The sequence below is a fragment of the Muscardinus avellanarius genome (assembly GCF_963383645.1).
Source record: "Muscardinus avellanarius genome assembly, chromosome: 4".
Lineage (NCBI taxonomy): Eukaryota > Metazoa > Chordata > Mammalia > Rodentia > Gliridae > Muscardinus > Muscardinus avellanarius.
This window is the reverse complement of record NC_137789.1, coordinates 7,644,838-7,663,958: the sequence shown is the minus strand read 5'-3', so window position 1 is coordinate 7,663,958 and position 19,121 is coordinate 7,644,838.

Below are 19,121 nucleotides of genomic sequence, written 5' to 3'. Positions count from 1 at the left end.
TACACCGCCCTTTCATAGGAAATGGGCCAGTGACTTACACGGTCCTGTGGTGTAGTGGAATGCCTCATAGCCTATAAATGCAATACTATGCAAGTGGAAGCAGAATAGAGTTGGTTTCTACACCTATTGCAGAAAGAAAAAACACAAGGTGTAGAAAGTCTCAAAAGAGGCTAGCCTGCTGGCTTAACCTGCTCAGTTGGCCATAACAAAAAAGTTATTTCTCTTGACTTAAGCACCAGACATTTGTTTTCTCACAATGTGAAAGATGGAAGTCTGAAATCCGAGAGCCAGCATGGAAGGTCCTCCCTCTTCATGGCCTGCAGATTGTGGTCTTCTGGCTTTCTTAGGTGGTGTGAGAGAAAAGAGAAAGAGGAAGGGGAGAGAGGAGAAAAATAGAGAAAGGAGAGAGAAGAGAATGTAGAGAGAAGAAAGAGAAGAAAAAGGAGAGAGTAAAGAGGTAAAGAGAGAGAAGAGAGAAGAAATAGATGTAGAGAGAAGAGAAGACTGTAGAGAATAGAAGGAGAAAAAAGGAGAGAAGAGATGAGAGGAGAGGATGAGAGAGGAAAAGACAGGAGAAAAGAGGAAAAGAGAGGAGAGGAGAGGAGAGGAGAGGAGAGGAGAGGAGAGGAGAGGAGAGGAGAGGAGAGGAGAGGAGAGGAGAGGAGAGGGAAGGAGAGGAGAGGAGAGGAGAGGAGAGGAGAGGAGAGGAGAGGAGAGGGAAGGAGAGGAGAGGAGAGGAGAGGGAAGGAGAGGAGATCATCTCTCTTAATCTCCCTGTGATGGCCTCCAGAAGTCCTGTCTGCTGCCACTGCTGCACTTCTGAGAATTTATATCATCATGACTTTTTTGCATGGTGCCAACCTCTGCTCCTCTCTGCTCCATCCCACCAGCCTGGGGTTGAACAGGGGCTTTTTTTTTTAACTCTGTCTCTCCTTTCCTATACCTGGGACAGAGATTCTCTTAGTCTCTCAGGTATGCCTGTGCATTTCTTTCCCTCTCCCAAGAGCTGTTTGTTTATTTAGTACACAAATGATTTTTGAGCGCCTTCTATGTGCCACACACTATACCAGGAGTGGAGGGTCATGGGTATATGGTCTCAGCTCTAAAGGTGTTTGGGATTCTGCAGTGAGCGGATCTAAACGCTCACTATGTGCTGGGTGCTTTCTAAGTGTTTTACAGAAACAAATTTATTTCACAACATTATCAGCCATATTTTACAGATGAGAAAACCAAGACAAGGAGATTTAGCTAAACTTCCAAGGTAATGCAGCCAGCAAGCATTGGAACCAGGATTTGACCTCAGGGAGTATGACTGCAGAGTCTAGCTATGGCTTAACCCTTGTAGAAATGCACCCAGACAAGGAAGATCTGTGAGTCCAAGAACCCAGAGGGGAAGAGCATCCAAATAAGGCTGCCTAGAGGAAGACTCATGGAGCTGAGCTATGATGTTGGTTAAAAATTACCAAGATGAGCCAGGCATGGCGGTACACTCTTGTAATCCCAGTACTTGAAAGGCTGAGACAGGAGGATCACGGCTCAAGGACATCCTCAGCTACTTAATTAGGCCCTCTGCAACTTAGTGAGATCTTAGTGTTTGAAAATAAAGAATAAAAAATAGGGCCGGGGGTGTAACTCAGAGGTAGAATGCCCCTGGATTCCATCCCCAGTACTCCAGTACTGCAATACATAATAAATAAATACAGAAATAAATAAATACATAAATAAATAAATACATAAATTGAATAGTTGTTCTCTAAAAAATAAAATAATTAAAAGGAAAAGCACATGGAAAAACTCAGGGCAAATGAGCAAGCATGTTTAAGGTACTATGAGATGTTTGATGAGGCAAGACCAGAAATCCTGATGGAGAAAACTGATGATAACTAGGCAGAAATCCAGCATGTGGTGAATCCACCTCACAATCCTTGCCCCTTCTTTACAAGGCAGCATAATCTAGCTTAGTGGCTATGTGTCTAAGTTTTATACCCAGAAAAGACTGGGCTCAACTCTCAGCCCCAGAGAATCTTAGCTATGAGCTTGGATATCACTGTGTTTCATATTCTCATCTGTAAGGTGAAGATAATGGTGTGCCAGCCTCATAGGGTTGTGGGAGAATTAATAAGTAAGTAAGAGAATTAATACAAGTAAGTAAGGCTTTGGAATAGTGCTTGGGACCTGGTGAGTGCTATACAGTAGCAGCAGCACCACCAACAACATTGCTATCGCTGGATTTGTTCATTTCCTTGGCATACTGACTGTGTTTCAAGACCATGTGACTGAAGGGTGCAGCTATGGGTGAGCCTGGAAGCTCATGCTTTGAGCTGTTCTCACAAGACAGTGAACCCAAGTCTGGTGAGGGGAGGGATATACTTCGATCCTGTCACTTAGAGTAAAGCAGAACTTCCCCACATGTCCCTTTCTGATGACAGCAAGCAAGGCCGCAGCTGAAAGACAAGGACTTCTATTAACCAGGAGCACAAAGGAGCCCAGCATATTAACATTCGACTTTGCAGAAGGAGAGACGAGGATGCAGTGGGTCTTGGAGTAAGCTATGTCCTCAAAAGACCCTGGTGGGATCACAGTCAGTAGAAAGCTATTCAGCAGGGCCCTCCAGCTACAGAAAATACTGAAATCCACAGAAAGTCCCCCAGAAGTGACAAGAGCAACATTATCACTATTGCTAATTTTGACAATCTGGGGTGGTCCTAATTTGCATGTGTAGATTGTATTACACCCAGGGGGAACTTACATCTCCTAGTTCCTTTAAACCTCACCAAACCCTTAGAAGGGAGTGAAGTTGGTCTGATATTTTTCTATCTTATTGATTTATAAACTGGGACCAGTTAAATGACCTGCTTAGTGTCAAATCTAGAATACTCATCAAGATTCCTTTCCCCTAAGGACAAAGATCCTTTACTATAAATATGTCTCTTCCTTTTCTGATTGTTCCTGAACGACAGACAGAAACCAGGCTAGTGCAGGTTGTGCCTGCAGAATAGAATTCACCATGTATGCCAGAAGCACTAGCAGGTGTGGCGCAGCTGCAGCAGCCTGAGCATCCTCCCTGCAAGATGCTGAGGGAGGAAGGAGGCTGACTACATGCACTTGAGATGTACTAGGGCAGTGGGAGGGGGAGGTTTCCCCAGACTCTGGGATTTAATGGATCCGTAAATTTTCAAAGAATATTTTGAAAACAAACACAAGGTCTCCAGTATTGTGTCTTGCAAAGTAAGACATAAAAACCAAAGAGTGAGAAAAATGTTACTATGTAATATCACAAATGGGATGTTTCAACATTTTCCCCAAATCCCCTAAAAACTAGAAAGACAATGTGTGAAAATGTATATCCCTTGTAGGACAAGCAGGTTGAGTATTTATACTGATGCACAGCCCATTCGGGGCTGCTGTGTATGACTTTCCCAGTTGGGCACTACACAACTCCAGTGTCAGGGGTGCTCTTTAAAAGAACTATCCTACTAATTTTTCCTCTTATTTTCTCATTTCCTCAGAGACCAAAGAAAATGTTTCTGGGAAGCAAACTGGCAGATTGGAGTTCTTTCTAGCATGTCAGTTCTATCATCTATAGGGTTCCAAGGGAATAAAAACACCATCTGGACCAGAAACTTCACATTGTGTTTCGAGGATCACAGGGAATCCACCAAATCTTCTCAAGGGCCACTTGCTCTTGCTCTGAACAGGGCACCCAATTGGTTCCTTTTAATATAATAGCGTTCCATGCAGTTGTTGTTGTTGTTGTTGTATGTTTTTTGTTATCAGGGATTGAACCCAGAGACATTCTACCTCCAAGCTACACACCTCTAATCCAATTTTAAAAATAAATTTGTATTGGTGCATTGTAGTCATACATCTTAATGGGATAAAAAAAAAAAGCGTGTGGAGATATACATGCACACATCACCCAATTAGCCCTTATTCAATTCCCACCCAATTCCTTCCTCCTCCTTCCTTCCTATGCTTGGTTTAGTGATTGACTTTGATATGTTTGTTTAGTACATCATGTGCTTTAAAGAGTTTCCCTCTTCCTCCCTCCCATCCCCTCAGATAGGTCACCTTAATTTTTCCCCTTCTTCATCTAGAGTTCCTCCTGTTACTCATTTCTCCATAGCTTTCACACATTAGGGAAAGCATCTGATTTCTTATTTTTTGTGACATTTCTCTGAAAATGCCATAATTTTGTTCTCCTTTATGGCTGGATACAATTCCATTGTGTACCTATCCCATAGTTTTGTAATCCACTCATCTGTTGAAGGACATCTTGGCTGGTTCTATAGTTTGGCAATTTTATTTCTTTTTGGAAATAAGGTCTCGCTAGGTTGCTGAAGACCTCAATAAGTTGTCAAAGCTGACTTCAAACCTGCGACTCTCCTGTCTTAGCCTCCCAAGTACTGGGATTACAGGGGAGTACCACAGCACCCAGCCACAGTGCCCAGCGAAGAAGGTTTTTGCAATGAAGCATTAGCTGAAGTCCTTACTGCATTCAGAGTTCCTTATCTCGTCCCTAATGACCTTTGGTGTCTTCCAGGATCCCTGTAGAGCACCACATTACCTTCATTACTCATGCCTCCTTAGGTTGTGACAGCTTCTTACACATACCTTGTTTATTATGACTTTGACAGTTCTGCAGATAACTGGTCAGGTATTAGTAGAATTTCTTTCTTTCCTTCCTTTTTATTTCCTGTACTGGGGACTGAATCCAGGGTCCTGAAGCATGGCAGGCAAGGGCTCCGTCACTGAGCCACACTCACAACCCCTTTTATTTTGTATTTTGAGATGGGGACTCCTGAACTTTCCCAATGTCCTGGTCAGTATTCTCACAGCCATAATCTAAACACGTAAGTTAGAGGAGAAAAAATTATCTCAAGAACTGTCAAAGTCATGAAAAACAAGGTATGTGTAAAAAACTGTCAACTTTTCAGTATTTTCCCCCTTTCCATATTATTGTTTGGAAGGAAATCATTACGCACAGCCCACAATTATGCAATGGAGTATTATACTCTACTTCCAGGAGGGCGAGGCATCTATATAAATTATTTTACAACACTTCTCTAATTAATGATTTTCTATTCTCCCTCTTTTATTTATTTTTTTGGTCATTTATTTATGTCGGGATTTACCTGTGAATATTTATATTTAAGGTTTATAACCCAATGCTACATTAATTTTTGCTCAAGTTTTTCAGTGTTGGCCCCTAGCAGGTCTCTCAGCTAACCTGTATGTCCCTTCAATACACCTTCATCACAGGGGACTCACTCTTTTTTTCTGGTAATACTTCCTTTCTGGCATTACAGGGCTAATCTTGCGTCTCTCTTGCTCCACTTTAGAATCAGGTAGCTCTCCAGGGTGTTCTCATTGCTTTTCTTTCCTTTAATTTTGATAATGAATATTACCAACCAAGATCTGGGCTCTACACATGCTTATTGTCACTTGTATAATATTACCTGTAGGCCTTCCTACCTGACAGAACAAGGAAAGAATGTGTTGCATAATAAATGTTGTCTATTCACATAGCTATAAATATCACTGATTTAACCATCTGTATCTAAATTAAGCTAAACCTGAGCTCACAGCAGTATCTCCAACTCTCATTCATTACATCCTCATTCTAGCCTCCCGCCCTTACGTATCTGTAACCTCCTACTCTGACAGTGGGAATCCTGGCTCCCTCCCTCTGCCACTTCTTTGCCTCGTTGCTAAATTCTGGTATTCATGATGATGGTATCAGAAGGATTAGCCTGTTTCCCTACAGAAAAATAACATTATCAATGAAAACACAGTGCTTTTGAATAGTTTCTTCTGCCTGTAGTCTTATAGCTGCCACTCACTTCTAAAGCTACTTAGGTTAGCTATTTTCTCCCTATCCCTTTCAAGGAGCTTGCCTCATATACTTGCAAGACAGTTTCTTTATGTTAGTTGACTTTCATCATTTTGAAAATTACCTGAGAAAACAAGTTTGAGGGGTAAAGATTTATTTTGGCTTAAAGCCTCCGAGGTTTCAGTACATGGTCACCCGGCTCCAAGGCAAAAACGTGGTGGAAGGTGTAGTGGAGGAAAGTTGTTCAGCTCATGGAAGCCAGGAAGCAAAGGGTGGGTTGGGGGAAGAGAAAAGATACTTTCAAGACACATGCTCTGTGACTACTTCCTCCAATCATGTTTACCTTCTAGAGCTTCCTCCACCTTCCAATAATTGGTTCAAGTTATTTATTCATCAAATGGATTAACCCACTAATAAGGTTAGAGTCTTCATTGTCCAATCATTTCATCAAAGCCCAACCTCTAGACATTGCTACATTCAGGACTAAGTCACATGAAGGTTAGCAATTTTTCCCCCTACCTGAGATAGCACATGAGTCTCCGAGGGACACCTCATATCCAAACTGTAACACAGACGTTTTATCACATTATTCATTCCATCCCATCATATACTTACCTCCTAAATGATTTTTGTTTGTGTGCAGTAGAATTTACTTTTTGTACCACAAAATGCTGTGATTTCTGACAAATGCACCATGTAATAATTCAATAATTACACTACCATATGGAATAGTTCACTCCAAACAATTTCTATATTTTACTGATATAATCCTCTTTTTATTCTGTCTTCCCAAACTCCTATTAACCCTTTCATTTAGCCCTATCTATATATTTTTCTTTTTTCCTGTGTCATATAGTTGAAATCATACAATGTATATAGCCTTTTAGATGGGCTTCCTAAACAGACATTTAAGGTTCCTCCATATCTTCCCATTCCTTGATGGTCTATTTAAGTTTATTGCTAAATAATAACCCATTGTATGGATCTATCCCAGTGTACTAATGCGTCTACCTGTTGAAGAGCACCACTGTTGCTCTCAGCTTTTGGTGATTATGAATAAAGCTAATGTGAACTGTTATGTACAGATTGCTGTGTGCACACAAATCTTCAGGTAAGTTGAATTATTCACCTATGTGCACAACTAATAGGTCGTTTGGTAAGACTGACCTTTATTTTGTTAGATGCACAAAGTAGATGGATTCCTACTAGTAATAAATCAGAGTTCCCACTGCTCCACACATTTGACAGCAATCAGTTCTGTCAGCCTTTCTGGATTTTGACCACTGCACTAGGCACGTGGTAATATTCGATAGTTTAAATTTGAAAATTCCAAAAAACAAATGAGGTGGAACAATTTTTCATACACTTAATTTCCATCTGCATATCTTATTTTGTGAGGTGTCTCTTCAGATCTTTTGCCCATTTTTATTGTAGCAAAATGCACATGTTCTAAGAATCACCATTTTTACTACTATAAGTGAACAATTCAGTAGCACTAATTGCATTTATGTATTGAGCAACTATCAACAACATCTACTGCAGGTACTTTTTAGCCTTCCAAAACTAGAACACTATACCCATTTCACAATAACACTCCATTTCCTCCTATCCCAGACTTTGATAATCACCATTTCACTTTATGAATTTGACTACTTTAGGAAACTAATATAAGTGAAATAATAAAATATCTGTCCTTTTGTGTCTGGCTTATTTCACTTAGCATAATGTCTTCAAGGTTCTGCTATGTTGGATCATATTTCAGAATTTCCTTCCTTTTCAATTTGACTAATAATCCACTGCATGTATATACCAGAATTTGTTTATCCACTAAGTGTTGGCATACATAAATTGTTTTCACATTTGGCTCTTGCAAATAATGCTGATGAGTGTTGATGAGTATTTTATGTGCTTGGGTGCACAGTAATCTCTTATTCTGTTTCAGTTGTTTTGGGTATATACCCAGAAATGGACCTCCCAGATTAGAATTCTATGATATATATATATGGGTTATTTTTGTTGCAGGTCTGGGGATGGAACCCAGGGGCATTTGACCTCCGAACTACAGCCCTGCCCTATTTTTTATTCTTTATTTTGAAACCAGGTCTCACTGAGTTGTAGAGGGTCTCACTAAGTAGCTAAGGCTGTCCACAAACCACGATCCTCCGGTCTCAGCCTCCTGAATGCTGAGATTACAAGCGTGCACCACCACACCCAGCATGTTTAATATTTTTGAGGAATCATCGTACTGTTTTTCTTAGTGCCTTATGCTATTTTGTATTCACATAAAGAGTAAACAAATTTTCACATTTCTCCACATCTTTACCCATACATGCTATTTTCTGTTTTTGTGATAGCTGATACTCATCATAGTTTGTATTTTTCTAATGTTTAGTAATTCTGAACAACTCTTTATGTGTGTTTTGGTCATGTATGTACTTACTTTTGGAGAGGCATCTATTCAAACCCTTCACCCATTTTTAACTGTCTTATTTGTTGTTGAGTTGGCCTGTTTTAAAAATTGAGTTGTTTGCCAGGCGTGGTGGTGCAGGCTTGTAATCCCCGCACTTGGGAGGTGGAGACAGGAAGGTCGTGCAGGTCTGAAGCCAAGCACGCTGGTTTAAGAGGCCCTGTTTCCAAATAAAAAAGTATAAAAATAGGTCTGGGAGTGCAACCCGGAGGTAGAAGGGTTTCCAGGAACCCCAGCACCACCAAAAAAAATTTTTTTGAGCTATTTGTTATGAGAGCCCTTTGTATATTTTAGATGTAATTTCTTTGCTAAATATGTGTTTGGTAGGCATTTTCTCCCATTCTGCACCTTGGCTCTATAATTTCCTAGCACCATCCTCACAGATCAGAAGTGTTTAATTTTAATAAGTCTAACTTAGCAATCTTTTCTTTCTTGGATTTTTTTTTTTTTGGTCATACCTAAAAACTCACCAACAAACCCAAACCCAAATAAATGTAATTTTTATCTTTGTGATACTGGGGATGGAACCCAGGGGCATTCTACCTCCTAGTTACACCCTCAGCCCTAATTTTTAGTCTTTTTATTTTTTGAAACAGGGTCTCACTGAGTTGCGAAGGGCCTTGCTAAGTAGCTGAGGCTGTCTGCAAACAGAGAGTCCTCTGGTCTCAGCCTCCCAAATGCTGGGACTACAAGCATGTGCCCCCACGCTCAGCTAAATGTAAATTTTTATGTGATATTCTAGAGCGTTTATGGTTTTGCATTTATGTTTAGTTCTTGACTTCATTTTGAATGCATTTGTTTTTGTGGAAGATGTAGGTAGTTGTCCAGTCTTTTACCTTTTCATATAAGCTTCAGAATCATTTTGTTGATTCTACAAAATAGGTTTTTGGTATTTTAATAAGATTGTATTGATCTATATATCAAGTTTGGAAGAATTGACACCTTAACCATATACAGTCTTCCAACCTGGAAACACAGAATCTCTTCATTTATTTAGAGCTCTTTTATTTCTTCCATCAGAGTTTTGTATTTTTCAATATAAACTGTATGTGTGTATTTGTTAGTTTATACATACATATTTTATTTGGGGGTGCTAACAAAGTAGTATTAATTTTTAAATTCTATTGTCCAGTTGTTCACTATTGCTATATAGGAAATCAATTAATTTTTACATTCACCTCTTGTTCTGCAACCTTGCGATAATCAATTACAATCTCAAGAAATTGTTTTAACTGTTTTGGGGGGTTTCCTACAAAAAAGTATGCTGTAGCTGAACAACGGCAGTTTGTTTCTTCCGTCTCAATCTGAAACCTTCAATTTGCTTCCTTTGTTCTTCCTCATACTTTCATACTAATAACTATGACTACTTGTCTTTCTTTGTCTCACTGTACTACCTCAGACTTCCTGTATGAACTTGAATAGCAGTAAGAGATGATATTCTTGCCTACTTCCTAATCTTAGAGAAGCATCAAGTTTCACCCCATTACATATATTACTCATAGGTGTTCTGTAGTTGTTTTTATCAAGTTGGGGAAGATTATAATTATTATTATGTTGTTGAGAGTTTTATCATGAATGGGTATTGTCAAAATATTTTCCTGAATCAATATACATGATCATGACTTTTCTTCTTTAGCCTACTGGTATGATGGTATACAATGATTATTTTTTTTTCAAATATAGAACCAACCTTAAATACCTGGAATAAATCTCACTTGATCATGACATACAATTCTGATTATACATTGTTGAATTCTATTTGCTAATTTTTGGTTGAAGATTTTGACATCCTTGTGTACAAGGAGTGTTGGCCTTTATTTTTTTGTGTGTGATTCTTTAATCTACTGTTGTTATTGGGATAAAGCCAGGCTCATTGAATGAGTTGAGAGTCGTCATTCTACTTCTATTTTCTGGAAGAGAAATGTTTCCTTCAGTATTTGTTGAATTTAGCAGTGAAGTCAACTAGTGCTTTTTTTTAAATGGTTATTCATTATTGATTCAAAAATTATTGATTATTGATTCTCCAATAAATATATATAGTCCCTATTCAGGCAGGCTATTTTCTCTTTCTCTCTCCTCTCTCCCCCACCCCTCTCTCTGTATGTATTTTTTCACTTGTTTAGCCTGTATTGAGGTTCATCCATTTCATCCATTTTATTGATTTCTTCAAATGACTAGTTTTTTCCTATTATTTTTCTGCTTTCTATTTCCTTAACTTTTTGCTTTAGTTTTCAATATTCCTTTCTTCTGCTTTAAGCACAAGAAGATTCCTTTCTTGGATTTCTTTTGGTAGAATCTTAGATTCTTGGTGTCAAATCTTTCTTCTTTTCTAATGCATATACATAATGCTGTATTTTTGTACTTAATTGGCACAATGTAATCATACCTCTTGACGAAGGCCATGGTTATAGAGGCATACCTGCACACAGTATAGTTGAGCCCTCCCCCGGTTTCTACACCACTCCCTCTCCGTCTCCACCTTCCTGGGCTCAGCACAGTGCTGGTTTTGATAAGTTTGTGTATGTATAACTTTTTTTCATAGCACTGCTGTCACTGACTCAAAGCATTTTTTCTAAGTTGCATTTTCATCTTCATTTAGTTCAAAATATATTTTTTTTCCGTTAGGCCAGGTGAGCTCTTGAGGCAAGGACACTCTGGGACAGGAGCACAGTCTGTCAAGGAGATGTAAGAGTATCCATGTTGGCATAATGCAGATTAGTTTTGTGTGACAGCCATAGCATACGGGAGGAGTACAAAGCAGGAGGAAAGACTGAGGGACTAAGAAGACAGATCAGGAATACCCCTGTGTCATGCTAAAATATGGAGAATAAAACATTCCACTTATTAGTTTTGAACTCAGATACTGTACTTTAATCAAAACACTATGGTTATAAGTTTTGTTCCCCATCATCTAAAAGTGTGGCCCACAGAAGCCACCATCACAAAACTCTGATCTCCCAGAATGCTGCAGTATAGTCCATGATGCTGTGCACACCTACATGAAAGAGATAAGAGAGATACACTTGCCCAGTTCCCAAGTTACACTAGCCTGTGCAGGGGAGCACCCTCAGCCTACTCACAACTGCAGATAATAGAAGCTTCATCGTTATTTGTACAGCTGTTTCTTTCACTGAGGGCTCAAGGTGGGTGCAGTGGGCTCCCTCATCTTTGCTCCCCAGCAGTTCCAATGACTGGGCAAGATTCTAATTGCTTGTACTACACTCGGAATGACTTCTCTTTTCCTAAAACACACCCAGCTTCTGAGTTTGGTGCAGGAATGAATCCAAGAAACAGGGCATCTGATGTGGATAAGATAAAACGGTGGTAATGGCCTCGTCATCTCCAGCAGCAAATCAAACGTGGGAGTGCTTGGCTAATTTTGGCTGTTTGACAAGGCGCTGTGAAGCAAGCTGTAGTCAGGGTACCATTAGCTGGTCTATAAGCAGAAATGAAAGGGAGCTGCTCAGGTACAGAAATGTGGGACCTTGGAAGATCCGAGGCTGGTTGTAGGCTCCAAATAGCAGGAAGTAAAATTGAGTAATCTCTGGTCTAAATAAGCAATCAGACCAAACACTGAAACAAAAATTAAATTAAAAATGTGGCCTCTGTACTTAACCCCGATGGCCTCAATGAACCGTAAATCTGATGAGGGCATGAGGAAGCAAAGAAATAAGGTGGGTTTGAAAATATGTCCCAGAACGCTTTTTGGTTATAGTTATTGATAGTTATGCAAATTACTGGAAGCAAAAAGACCAGAAGCCTCTCGAGGTTTGAGGAGGAGTGTATTACCAAAGAAACTACATCAGGCCAGGCCTGGCGGTGCACGCTTGTAATCCCAGCATTTGGGAGGCTGAGACTGGATGATGGTGGTTCACAAACAGCCTCAGCTACTTAGTGAGGCCCTCTGCAACTTAGTGAGACCCTGTTTCAAAATAAAAAGAATAAAAAATAAGGCAGGGGGTGTAGCTTGGGGGTAGAATGCCCCTGGGTTCCATCCCCAGACCCACAAAAAAAAAAAAATGGAAAAAGAAACCACGTTAGACTAAAACAGCGTTTGCTGATTAGAGACTTAAAACAACCATCGGTCCTCTTGCCTTCTTTTGTTGTTGTTGTTGTTTGGTACTGGGGATGGAACCCAGGGGCATTCTACCTCAGAGCTACAACCTCAGCCTTATTTTTTATTTTTTTTATTTTTTATTGGTGCATTATATTCATACATCATATTGGAGTAAAAAACTCGTGTGGACATACATGTACAGATCACTGATTTAACCCCTACCCAATTCCCACCCAATTCCCTCGCCATCCCTCCTTCCCTTGCTTGGCTTAGTGGTTGACTTTGATATGTTTAAGTATATTGTGTGTTTCGAGAATTTCCTTCTTCCCTCCTCCCATCCCCTCATTTAGGTTGTCTTGTTTGCTTTATTTGGAAACAAGTTCTCACTGAGTTTCAAAGGGCCTCACTAAGTAGCTGAGGTTGTCCGCGTACCACAATCCTCCTGTCTCAGCCTCCCAAATGCTGGGACTAGAAGCGTGTGCCATACCAAACAACAGACTACAAAACTGTCAAGTCCCGAAGGAAACCTTTGCTCCACCACCTCCTTCATATGTGGTCATGAAAGACAATGAGCAAGGAACCCTCCCCTGAGAAGTGGAAGACCAGACCATCAAGGAAAATCGAACAGTCATGTCCAAAGAATGGAACAAATTCTCCCTTCTGCAGTGAAGGGAGCTTTGCAATTCCTCCACTGTCTGATTCCCACGGTGCTGAACATCATGACTATTACATGCCTTCCTTTTTCTCCTTTTGTGAGTAGGAGATTTTACTGTAAAATTTCTGTCCCTGTTCCACTGTTGGGGAGTATAAGGAAAGAATAATTCATAATTTTAGTTTCTAAATCCATGGATCCCTATGATATCCCACATGGGCCTCCACGCCTTTTTTCTTCTCCCCACCTGCAGACTGGAAGACAAAGTCTCGGTTGACCTTGAGGATCACATACCAATGATGAGAGCACCCATTGGCTGGGGTCCTTGAATGACCATGTGGATGGAGCAAAGCCCTCTTCTGACCCACCTTAGTAGTGATGTGAAGGGGAAAGAAATGTTTATTGTGTTCGGATTTCAGGACAATGGAGCTATTCATTATAGTTAATCACCCTGACTCACTCGCTGAGTGACTGTCTCAAACCTCAGAGCAACTCAGATAAAACAAGCCCTGAGCCCAGGTCCCTTAACCCTAGCCCAGCAACTTTTCTTGTTCTTGGACTGTGTCTTGTGCTAAATCTAAAATGACAAGACACTTCCCCAAGGCCTGCTTTTATTCGCCAGAATAATGACATGGCCCTGTTGTTTTTCTGCCAACCAATCTCGTCTAGGTTAGCAAGCATGATGGAGGTATCGTCCGCTGACCCAATTTCTCTCCCTCGACTGCGTTGAAGGATTTTATGAAGGACTGTAACTACACAATCACCCTCCTCCTTTATGAGCTCAGACAGAACCCCCCCTCTTTTATTACATCTACTATCCTCACTTGCCAAGGCGCTTTTATGACTGTGGGAGCGATCGCCTCACTCCCGAGAACTCAGGAGTGTCCCTCAGTGCTTCATATAACTTGTCACAATATTTTTAACAGCAATTCTTCTCGTGCGTATCTGTGAGAGCCTCTCGCCAGCATTTCCCCTGACGACACTGTGTGGGGCTGGGAGCTCCGGCGGCGGCATCGTCTCGCGGAAGCTGCGGCTATTTCCCAGGGCAAAGCCCAGCCAACTTCTTCATTCTTTTAAACTCACCACCCATGGTGTCCTCATGAACGCAGAGGCTTGAATTTGATGTTTGAAGGTCTGATGCTTTCTTGGCATAGGTAAAGAAAAGAAATAAACCACCCCGACAGAAGAGAAGTGCTGAGGTTCAGAGGAGCCAAAGCAAATGTATGTCCTTACACAGAGCAATGATGCCATTCACAGCAAAACTGTTTTTTTTTCAGAGCATTTTAATCTATAATCCATTTCTACCTGGTACAACAGATTGGGGAGGGAGGTGGCATTATAACTTGGTACATGGTCTTCAAGATTCAGTTCTTAATGGCCACCCTGGGGAATCTCTGCCACCCCCACCATCATCCCTATTTTAGTTAGACGTCTTTGTCTTTCCTTTGTTCCACTGTAATATCTGAAGCTTATGTCTCTTGCAATATTTATCTGCTTTGAGAACAAAACAGCCATTCATCTCTGAACCCCAGACACCTTAGCCAGTGCTCTGAACATAGCGAGTAATCAATATTCATTAATCCCACATTGATTGAGCACCTAACGTGTGCCAGGGCCTGTACTAGGCACAAATGAATGGAGGGCAAAGGATACACGGCAAGCACCTGATCTCAGAGAGCTTCAATTCAGGATGCGGTGGGGGGAATTATTTAAAAAGAAGGGCATGCAGATGTGATACCTGCCATGACAATGAGGTGGTGATGGTCAAAGGTGAATGGAGCAGTGGGAACAGGAGGTGGTAAAGGAGCCTTTCTGAGAAGACACGTGAACTGGAAACCAAACAAAAAGGAAGAGGGAGCCACAAAAAGCTGGCAAAAGAAAGTCCAGGCAGAGGGAACAGCCAGAGCCCCAAATCAGATCCTCAGAGTGGATGACACCCTCCCAGGGATGGTGCAGCAAAATGTAGACACATAAAAATGCGAATTTCTCACTGAATCTTTAAATATGTATAGTCTAGTGGCTGCTGCCATAGATGTTTGCTTTTGCTTTTTTAAGGTAAATATAATATACTCTTTTTTGCAAGCACTGGTTAAGTCTATACAATTCAATTCAGCTAGACTTCAGGACACAGAGTTAGAGATGATGTCAGCTACTCAGGCTAGCCGGGCATGGTGGCGCACGCTTGTAATCCCCGCGCTTGGGAGGCAGAGACAGGAGGATCGCTCAGGTTCGAAGCCAGCCGTGCGCGCTGGCTTAGGAGACCCTGTTTCCAAAAATTAAAAAAAAAAAGTATAAAATGGGTCTGGGAGTGTAACCTGGAGGCAGAAGGGCTTCCAGAAACCCCAGTACCACCAAACAAAAGAAAGCAAAACAAAACAAAACAAAACAAACAAACAAATAAAAAACTACTCAGGCTACCAGAAATACACAAAGAGAGATGGCTGATGACTTCCAGGGTGTTGTTGAGCAATTTTTTTTCCCTGAAAAGGGGCCTGTAAGTCAAACAAGGTTGAGAACATTCAAAACGGAATGAACAACAGAAATAGCAGGCCAAGGTGAGGCTGGATTGGCCGAGGGGACCAGGCGGGGCTGGGAGTTTCCAGTTTGTCCTGAGGACCGTGGAAGTCACAGGAGAGGCTGAGCAAGTAGTCCCTCTGATTCGGTTCCTGCTTTAGATGGATTCATTCAGACTGTGACTGGGAATGGCTGGCAGAGTTCAGAGTGGCCGCAGGCACCCAAGAAGGTAGTGTGTAGCTCCGGAACCTCAGCCCGGGGTCGGCAGGAAGGTACAGTTGTGGGGCTGGGATGGGCTTCCACAAGTCTGAGATCAGTGAGCTGGCCAGAGCACAGTGCCCCACTGAGAAGGAGATAATCCTGCCCCCAACACTGTGTGGCATCTGTAAAGCATTTGCTACATGCCAAGGGTTTTATATTTGTTATCTTATCCTTGCATGATAAAACATTTATGGATCATCCTACAGGTCAGGCGCTAAGAACTAGGAATTATTATTTCTATTTTAATACTTGAGAGACTCCGTTTCAGAAATGGATTTAGGCAAAACCTCTGATGATGTTCGTGCCATTTTGATTACACTAAACTACGTTCCCTCTCATGGATCTTGGTGAGATAGAAACTCCTAGGGCTCTGTTTCCTTCCTCAAAGTGCCATACTATTTATAGCAACCATACCAGGCATTTCTTGAACACTTAGTGTCTTAAACACCGTGCCCAGGGAACGAAGTGTATTACCTCATTTAACTCTAGACAACCTTGTGCACTAATAGTGGCAAAACCAGTGCACAGGAGAGCTAATTAGCCTGCCCAAGGTCACTTACAAGTGACCTGGCATAATATAAATAATATAGAATACTTGCAAGGATTACTAAGCAGCAGAACCAGGCTTTAAAACCCAGCTCTATTGAACTCTTTCCCCATTGCGATTTTTAGTCTCCAGTGATACACAAGTAAAATGTGTGTTACTCTTTACTGAGTGAGATTCAGAGCTCTTGCAGAAGTCACACCAACTCCGGGATGATTTTGGCTGCAAACCAGTGCAGGCTCAGGAACCCAACGCCCTGCAGACAGGAGGCGGCCGTGCTGGCAGGGATGTCTTCTGAGACTTCTATTTGCTCTGCTGTCTTGCTATCCAGAAGGAAAGCAGCGCCACAGCCCAGGGGTCACCTGTGAGGGTCAACCTTCAATAAGCACATCAAAGCGCCTGAAAATACATCCCAGACAGATCTTTTCAGCCTGACATAGGAGACCCACCCGCGAACAATATTGAAAACATTGCCAATAAAAGTGATGAACCATTTTGCAAGCGACCCAAGACGGCAACTTTTTTTCTTCTTCTTCTTCTTCTTTGCCGAGCACGGCTTCCCCTTCATCTGTCTTACATTGTAATCAGATACAACCTTGATAGAATGAAAGCAGAGGTCACACTGAACAAACTGGCACTTTACGTGCTTGGAAAAAGGCTCTTTTGTAACGGGGAAATTATAGCATTTCTATAGAAAGATTTTTCTTAAAAGGACAGGCCGCTTTGTTCAAATGGTGCTGATTTCAGCGCTCTGAGGAGATGGCCCTTTCAGACTGTCGACCTGCTGGAATTTGTGGGGTTCCTTTTGTTTGTAGAAACCTGCATATATTACAGGGAGTGTATTAAAATAGAAATTCCAAGTCCTTGTCGGGCAGTCTTTTGATTGTCAAAAAATGTCAGACAAAATATAAAATGACTCTCACTTTCATTTTGTTAGTGTGTCGCGTGAGTGTTGTACAAACTCGGGTTCAACAGATATTGGTGGGTCCCCAGTCCTACTGCCTATCCCCAAACGTGACCATTCTCCTGGAAAGAGAATTGACATTTATAAGCAATAGTACTTTTATCACAGTATCAGGCTTGAATTTGAAAGAAAAACAGCAACAACAGTCACAATAACAAAAAAAAATTTTTTTTGAGCGTAGATAATGTGTAGGAAGAAAGGAAATATCACTTAAACCTTAAAACCTCTGGAGCCAGGCCAAGATTGTGAAATCATATTGCAAAACAGAGTGTGAAAGTACTAGATGTGTCTGAGTGAAAAACAAGGTTTTGTGTCAATCGAAATGCCAGGCATGTCATGTCTCAACATGTAATGTTATAAAAAATTAAGCAAAGTGTTTCATTTTCCTGGTGTCAATTTTAACACTTAGCAGTATTTTTGGCATCGTAATTACTGTTTCCCTTCCATTAGACCTTCTGTGAGTAGAATGTTTTGTCTACAATTCTAATAATCGCTTATACTTTTTATGAGTAAATGTATTGCTTCATTAAACCTGATTGCTTATGGCTAATAATAAAGGTTTTTACCAAAAACTACTAAAGCCCATAATTTGTCCTTTAAAATTGTTTGTTTCTCACTCTCTTCGTTGTTATCAATAAAATCAGTCTTGTCATTTCCCCCCAAACAGCTGTATTTATCATTGGGTAAAATGACACTTCTAATCTCTCCTAGGCATTGAGAAGGAATTCCATTGTGAAATTCTTTAATTTTATTCACAGTGTAAAATACTTTGTAATATAAGTCAGGGCAGCAGGGGATACATTACCCTGAGCATCATGAGGCCATTGTATTCCATCCCAAGAAACAGGGCAAAAATTTTTTATTAAAAGGAAAGTTATGAATGCTTTGTGTACCCAGGACCATAGAAAGGAGGAAAGATTCAGTACTGTAGGTAACAAGATGAATCTAGTTTTAGCTATAGCAGATCCCTGGGGCTGACAAAGGCATTTTTAGGCTAGACGGTTGCAGATCATCTTTTAAAATTTTTATTGGTGCATTGTAGTCATACATCTTAATGGAGTACAAGATGATAGAGGCATACATGCACACGTCACACATTTAGCCTTTCCTCAGTTCCCTCCCCATTCCCTCCCCCTCCCTCCTTCTCATGTTTGGCTTAGTGATTGACTTTGATATCTTTGTGAATGGGCATCATGTAGTTTAGGGAATTTTCCTCTTCCCCCTCCCATCCCCCTCAGTCAGGTCACCTTATTTGCTCATCTATGGTTTCTCCTTCTTTGTTCACAGTTCCTCCATTTTCTCCCTAGCTTCTGCATATTAGGGAAAGTATCTGATTTTTTACTTTTTGTGACGGACTAATCTCACTTAGCATAATGTTCTCCAATTCCATCCATTTCCCTGAAAATGATGATTTGGTTCTTTTTTATGGCTGAGTAAAATTCCATTGTGTAAATATCCCACAGTTGTGTAATCCATTCATCTGTTGATGGACATCTTGGCTGGTTCCATGGTTTGGCGATGGTGAATTGTGCAGCTATGAACATAGATACGCACGCACTAGTTTGGTAGTTTGCTTTCCATTCATTTGAGTAGATACCCAGAAATGGTATTAGTGGATCATATAGTAGGTTCTTTCCTATTCTGCTGAGGATCCTCCTTACTGTTTTTCAAATGCATTTTGACGTAAATGTGGGGGGAGATGCTTTCCTCTGCTTACCAGGGCTGTAACTAAAATAATAAACACTCGAAGCAGCCTGGTCTCGTTCCAGGGCACTGATCAGGAATGGCATGCGGTGGATGGTGCGGATCAGTACTGCTGGAAGTGGACA